We start from the raw sequence: 7,353 nt of genomic DNA, 5'->3' as shown, positions 1-7,353 counted from the left end.
TGTGTGACAGTGTCTATCATCCCGTCCAATCTCCACGTTTTCTCTTCTACCTTGATCACATGGGCTACAGCATTAGCCCAATCTTCTTTCCGTATCCGTTCCATTGCGAGTTCTAATAAACGTTGGACATCAGAAATTTTATATGTCACGTTTTCACGAGCTACGTAACCCCATATTTGAGCCCAGATTGATTCTATCGGGTTTAACTCGCAATGGTAAGGAGGAAGTCTCAAAATGGTGATGCCTTCAGCACGAGCTATTGTATCCACCACGTGCTGGCGATATCTGTCACGATGTTGTTTAATGACACTCATAAGCTCGGCCTTAACCATGTCCTAGGAAAATGGAATTCCTTTTTGTCCTAACCAACTCTGCATGTCTGCTTTTATGGTGGTCATAGTTGGCAGCTGTTCTATTAATCGGCTGTGATAAGAAGCGTTATCCATTACTATTACCGAATTTGGTTCGACTCGTGAAAGAAGGGATTCAAACCATCCTTCAAAGCGTTGGGCGTCCATGTCTTCGTGATAATCCCTCTTTTTTTTGGATAAAAAAATTAATGCACTATCGTCTAAAAAGCCACTCTCACTACCTATATAGGCGACAATTAGTCGTTGCCCTTTACCCGTTGGTCCGCGTAACCCTGTTGATAAACCGTCCACAAATGCTTGATGATACAGTAGTATCTTGCCAGATCTTAGATACTGTGTGACCAGCATTCACCCACGTTTCGTCCAGGTAATAATTTTTTTTGTGAGCAGAACGGATTTCTCTAATAGAGCGAAGATATCTCCGTCGCCATGAGACTATATCTTCTCTTTGAATTGAAGGGGTTATATTTTTAGGAGTGATTAATTTTCGGGAAAGAAAGTTTTTGGCTTTCTTCAAGATGGAGTAGTAGAAAGCCAAAAACTTTCTTTCCCATATCTTCTCTTTCTATTAAGACAGATTTACGGGATCGTTTGGCATATATAAATTTTAAATCTTCTTTTATTATTTTCCTTAACTTCTCTTTGCTCATTTTTGGAATGAGATCATCATCCATTACCTTTGTCCTGGGCTACAGCTTCCACTGTACGGAGGGTATTTTTTAAATTTTCGTACACTCTACAGACAATCTTTTTCTTCTAACGACATAAACTTCCGCTCTCTATGTGCATTACTTGGACCTGCTACGGCATCCATCTTAATACTAAAAAAATAATGAAATTCAATCATATTATTCAGCTATTTGTCAGTTGTTCACTTGCCTCAAAAACTATTTTAAAGTTGATGTATTTTGAAAAACATTTTATTGTGAGATTTTCACTAGAACAGATTAACAAATCCGCAACACGTGTTTCGCTGCACAGTAGATTTTTCAAGCGTGTTCACTAACAAACTGAATTCTACATACATTGTGATTTATATATACTTTTTGGAATATTACTATCTACCTAGAACCGAATAATATTCTAGGAACTAATTAATGACAGTTATACCTGAGTTTAATGACTAGGTCAATTAATTATCTCTCAATAAAGTGTGAATGCGATGAAAATCTATGATAATGTATTTTGAAAAACATGTATCGGCCAACTCTATCTTATATTTTGAAGTTAATAAATGTAACAGTCTATTTAGTAAATATAATAAAATATATTTAATAAATACAAAACAAAGTCACCTACACAAGAAACAGAACACACTACGCCTATGCAGATAAGGATGCTTGATAATGACTAGTTATGGCATTTTGAGGACGCAAACATAATAGACCTGCGAAGTGTTGATCAGTTTACGAATATTTCAAAGTATTTAACTAACTGGTTCACCTATTCGCTCGTACATCCTATCGATATGCAGAAGCTGTCTTGTTACGGGGGGAAAATTTTATGGAATCATTTCACTTTTCAATTATTTACAATGGCGATGCATAGACAATAAAAACGACCCGGGTAAGAATTTAGTTCTAACATTTAACATTGTTGCCGTTAGCTCTCAGTTCAATTTGTATATGAGTTACCTTCAATTGAAAATTGTTATACTATAGATACCCCGATCTTGAGAAAACGACTCTGTCGTTTCCTGGCTGCACCACTAAACCTTTTTTTTTTAGGTTCAGTTATTGGATCAGGAGTTGGAGAGTTGAAAAGCTCTCGCTCCTGATCTAAATTCACAGAGACGTCAGTTGGAGCCGTAAGCTCGACGTCAATCTCCTCTGTTGACTCAGCGTCAGAAATAATTTTTGAGTTTCCTCTGTCCATGAAAGTCCCACAAGTAGCTAGAGAAAGAAGGTCAATCACGGCAAAGTCCCGCATTACCGTGACAAGGCGAGAGAGGGCGCCCGGTATCTCGAAGGTTCCGTAGAGACAGCTGACATCCTCTTGGCACGGATACACACACCGTAGGATCCAGCCATCGTTGGGATGCCATTCAGTTAGGGAATAACAGAACCACAAGTGATTCTGTCACTTCCGTATCCAGCGGGGCTACGTGGAAGCAGGCATCCGATGGCCGGTTTGCTCAACCCCCACATCCCAAGCTAATGCACTCGCCGAAAACAGCATGCACAGTGGTTCAGGCAGTGAAAGATGAACAAGGAAAGCCAACCCGCCGTCGTTAAGGTGGACAGTGATTGAACTCAGTCGGAAAAATGTTAACAAATGTTACAAACTCTTCACAGAAGGTTGAGAATATGTGAATAACGAAGCTCGCCCTGAACGCTTCAACACATCAACTACCGATGAAAATGTTGAGAAAGTGAAGAAAATTGTTATGGAGAATCGTCGAATCACCATTAGAGAAGTTGCTTAGGCCACTTTGAAGGGTTCAAAATAGAAATAGATGAATAAAAAATGAAAATTCGCTTCATTTTCTTAACACACATCGTACATTTTTCATTAATACCTGCTATCGAATCTCCACCCCAAATAATTCATCCTAGTGCCAACTACGAACTGCGAAACGACAATAGTTTAAAACTTCAAAATGAGAACGAATTGGAGTTGGAATGACTTGAAAACGACTTTAAAATGAAGCCGTTCCTCCTCTTAATGGAAAATAAGTGGATACTGGCAGTGTTCTTCCTTCAAGAGATCAATGCGGAAGCCTAAGATAGTTTATTAAGAAGTTTGATTGGCTTTATGAAGGTGATGTTGATGTTACCGTAGCAGGAATTTCTCAAAACAGAAATGTATTTTTAGTAATACAAGGTGGCTTAGCAAAAACAAAATGAAAAGGTGTAATGTGAGAGATGCAGCAATTCAGTAATACTGAATGTTGTTTATTCTAGATTTTCTGGTTGAAACACAGTGATGTCATAACATGGACTGGTCTTTGGGAAAGAACATTTGACTGTAACAACTGAAAAAGAAGAAGAGAAAAAGAAGAAGAAGAAAAAGAAGAAGAAGATGACCCTTGGCGACCCTGGGAAGCTGGCGCCGAAAAAATATCTGGCGATGACCTGGAAAAATCTAGACTTAACTGTATGATTTCTGACTGGCCATTGTCAACTAAGGAAACACCTCCACAATTTTAGGCTAGTGGACACACCTCTATGCAGGATGTGTGAACAGGAAGATGAAACTGTCAAGCATGTCCTATGTGAATATCCGGAGTTATCGTCAATAATAGAGTGTGTGTTCGGCGAGTCTTGGCCTACACTTGCTGATATGAAGGAGTTGTGTCCCAGAGACCTGTCCACTTTCCGGGAAAGGACAGGATGGACGATGACCTAGGAGGACAACTCCTTGGGAGAATGTAAAATGGGTCACACTCACCCTCCCTACTCTACACATACAGTAGCACGTATCCATATTATAGTGTCTATGTTGAATTATCGTTGCAAAAAAAGATCAGCAAAAGTCGTTAGGGCCCGTTTCATAGAAACTCTAGTTTAAACTTTAGTTTGAACTCCAGTTTGGATCGATTTTGAACCTCCTGCAGCACTTCGCCGTTTCATAGGTTCCAATTAAGCAGTTATATTGATTGTTGAAAAGCTTTCATTTTCTAGGAACTCAAGCTGTGATTCCTAAGAAAATTTTTATTACTTTGAGTTGTGATTATGTAAACTCAACTGATTCGTTGGTCTTTCAAGTAGATGCCCAATTCGGTTCAGCAGCGTGATCTGATGTCTCCCTGAATATTCGGGGCCTTTTTGAGACTCCTACCAAATTCTCCTACTCCTTCCCCATCTGACAGAAATTCTTGGAATATATCAATAAAATCATCGTCATGTTTACCTGATGCATGGAAAAGTAGGTACCTCTTTAGAGGTACCTATTTGTGGGAGTATACTCGTGTATATACAAAAAAAAATTTTTGGAGTATTTGGATAGTCTCTTTAACCACTGCTAAACCTGAAAATCTACATAATCTTGTGAAAACATGATTTTTCCTCATTATAAGGCACTAAAGGGTTGACTGTACTGCAGTACATCAACAACATAAATTAATTTTACCTACATCAATCTACGCCGAGTTACAGGCAATGGCTAACTGCTCCAACTATCGTTTACGTTAACTGACAGTTAACTGTTAACAGTTAACTGACAGGTTAATCAAAAAATTCTCCTTGATTGGAACCTATAAAACGCCCTACTTGTTAAATCAATAGTTTGAACTCCAATCATAGTTGAAATCGAACCTATAAAACGGGCCCTTACAGCACCATTTGTTATTACATAATATTCAGAAAATTTTGTCTGGAGGCCTTTCATGTTCATGAAGTATTTTGCCATGTACCATGCTCACAAAACAGTAAGTTAGTGCTTCATCATTTGCCTCAAGTAAGATAGTTTTTGGTTAAATCATTTTCAAATAATTGGGACATAATTTATTACCGATTTATACAGTAGTTATATGTAACGTATGACCGTAACCCTATTTTTTCAACTGACTGGTATAATTGTTTTCAAAACTTACATTTCAATTAGATGATCCAACTCGATATGTTACAAACCGTCACTATCATCACAATGCACACGCAATTATTTATCACTTAGGCTTGAAAACAATAACAAGAACATCATAGAGGGGGTTGAAAAAATGTAGAGGAATAATAGGTAATATACACTTAATGTTTTTGAAGGGAATCAATATCAACATTCAGTTTGTATCAACATTGCCGAATTCTTGTATGCAAAATCATTTTGTGGCAATTTTCAAGGTATGTGTCGCTGGGTTTAATTATTTTCTTCTTTTTTTTGCTGAAGTTTCTACTTCTATATAATGATGTAAAAGTGGAAAGTAAAAATGTTTTTTTTCACATGTTTTTAGACTTGGGAAGACCTTAACTATTCTCACAGACATCTTGACAAACCAACAAACAAAAATTAATTTGAAACTTCCAAATACTCTGTTTAGTTATTTCGCCACTTTTCTGATGAACGATCTCAATCAGGGATTTGGGTAGTTTTCCGGAACCTTCCCTAACTCCAGGTGTAAGTTTTCATTGGCGAGGCATAAGATAAACTTTTCTGCAAGTTGCGCATGTCCGTAACATTCGAAAATCAACCGGGAAATATTTCGAAGCGTGTTTCAGTTCTCTTCGGTAGCTTTCCAGGTTCAGCGGCTGGAAAAGCTGAAAGCGGCGAGAAAATACGCGACTGGAGCGATTTGAAGGAATGTTGAAAGACACGTGAAGCTTTTTCGAACTTTTGGAGTGACCGTGTGGGAACTGGCCGCTGATTGAAGATGTTCTTTTAGAAAGTAAGAGTTGTTGTTTTGCTTTAGTATTTTTGATTTGTGAGCATTTTTTGAGAAGTTTCTATATTTAATTTTGTCTATCAAAAGACAACGATTTAGATCTTGGAACTCCACAGGAAAGTGGCTTAAGTTCCTTGAGTTTCCTAACCTATATCAATGACCAGCCTCATAATATAAAAAACGGTAGTGTCTTTAGGTTTGCTGAAAGATTCTGAAAGATTTTGCAGATTACTGCATGCATAAATCATAATAAAACAGAAGTAATTGAGTTTTATACCAAAAATATAATACCTTCTAACTTTACCTTCGAAATCAATAATACTATCGTTTAGACATCCACTTCATTGCAACTAAACATGGGAGGAACAAATGAAAAGGGTCTGTAAAAAAATCAACAAAAGTTTTTACATTCTGTCGACGCTACGAAATATTTTGAACACAGATTCATTATTACAGGTTTACCTACTATGCATTTGTGTATTCCACAATTTTATACAACATTATGGTATGGGGTCAGGCATCTTTGCTGCTCAGAAACGGATCATTAGGCTTATTTTTAACATTATTAGTCGGCATTCGTGCAGAAAGGTCTTTAAATCAAACTTCAGTAATATTCATTGATTTATTTCGGAACTCCAAGGCAGAGAATTCTTTTATATTATTGAGGAATTTCAATCTTTTCTGTTCTGATATAATATCGATGTATCTCACAACTTATGTTGATAATTATTGTAATAAATTCGCATTGTTTCGTTTTGTACTTCAACAAAACCACATATAGTTCTTGTAGGACATTTAAAATTGTAACAAACATTGCCCTGTCCTATTTAATTGTTATCAATAATTGAAAGGATCATTAAACATTTTGTTTTATTCTAAAAAGAAACTGAGAAAATATACCATGATACTCACCTGGTCCCTGATATTGTTCTGAACTTTTGGAACATTCGATGGAACATATTGATCCATAATAATAGCATATATTCTTCTTCTTTTTTTTATATCCGTTTGATATTTCCAGATCTGTATATACCAGATGACTACGGACTTGTGTATTTTCCAAAATATTTGAATTATCATACTCGGAAAAATTATTTAGTTTTCTTAAACAACAGACAATTCTGTCTCGAAAAAGCACGGTTTTGTGAATGAAAGATCTATTACATATTGATGCTTGATCTTTTTCAATGCCAGCAGGGTCTCCAACTGTGTCAATAATGGCATTATGAATTGATATTTATATCGATATGGGATAAGAAGTTCACCTCTGAATCGGTTTTCAAAGATTATTCAAAATCGAAAGCAGTATATTGAAATGAAAAATGAATCGTTTCTTTTGGGTTTGTAATATTTGTCAAATATACTGGAAAATTTTAAGTCACGCTTACCTCATTTTTGGATGACACGTTATCAATTAATAATAAGTGAAATAAGTATAACTAAAGTGTACTTTGATTAGCGAGGACATTTTAGGCAGTACATTAACTCTTGTCTTTTTCTCTACGAACCCTACTTTGAAATAAACTGAAAAATACACGTCATTCGGTAGCTCCTCATTTGACAATACAGAACCCCCGATTCAAAGCTGAATAGTGTTGCCAATTGTTGTATTTTTGTTTATGATTGTGCATGTATGTTACATACAAATTAAATATCTAGGAAAAC

General features: G+C 36.4%; 1 protein-coding gene across 1 annotated transcript in view; it reads left to right on the top strand.

The window, feature by feature from the left end:
- Positions 1-5,520: 5,520 nt before the first annotated feature.
- The window catches only part of LOC111506419 (tachykinin-like peptides receptor 86C), a 62,996-nt gene continuing 61,163 nt past the window's right edge, over positions 5,521-7,353 (top strand). Inside the window, exon 1 of the mRNA XM_023161484.2 lies at positions 5,521-5,691. The gene's annotated coding sequence lies outside the window, so the exon portion shown is untranslated. The remainder of the gene's footprint in view (positions 5,692-7,353) is intronic.

This window comes from Leptinotarsa decemlineata, unplaced genomic scaffold (genome assembly GCF_025532065.1).
Source record: "Leptinotarsa decemlineata unplaced genomic scaffold, Ldec_3_MD MMD2_tig00026307_RagTag_RagTag, whole genome shotgun sequence".
Taxonomy (NCBI): Eukaryota; Metazoa; Arthropoda; class Insecta; order Coleoptera; family Chrysomelidae; genus Leptinotarsa; species Leptinotarsa decemlineata.
This window is presented reverse-complemented; position numbering and strand designations above follow the sequence as displayed.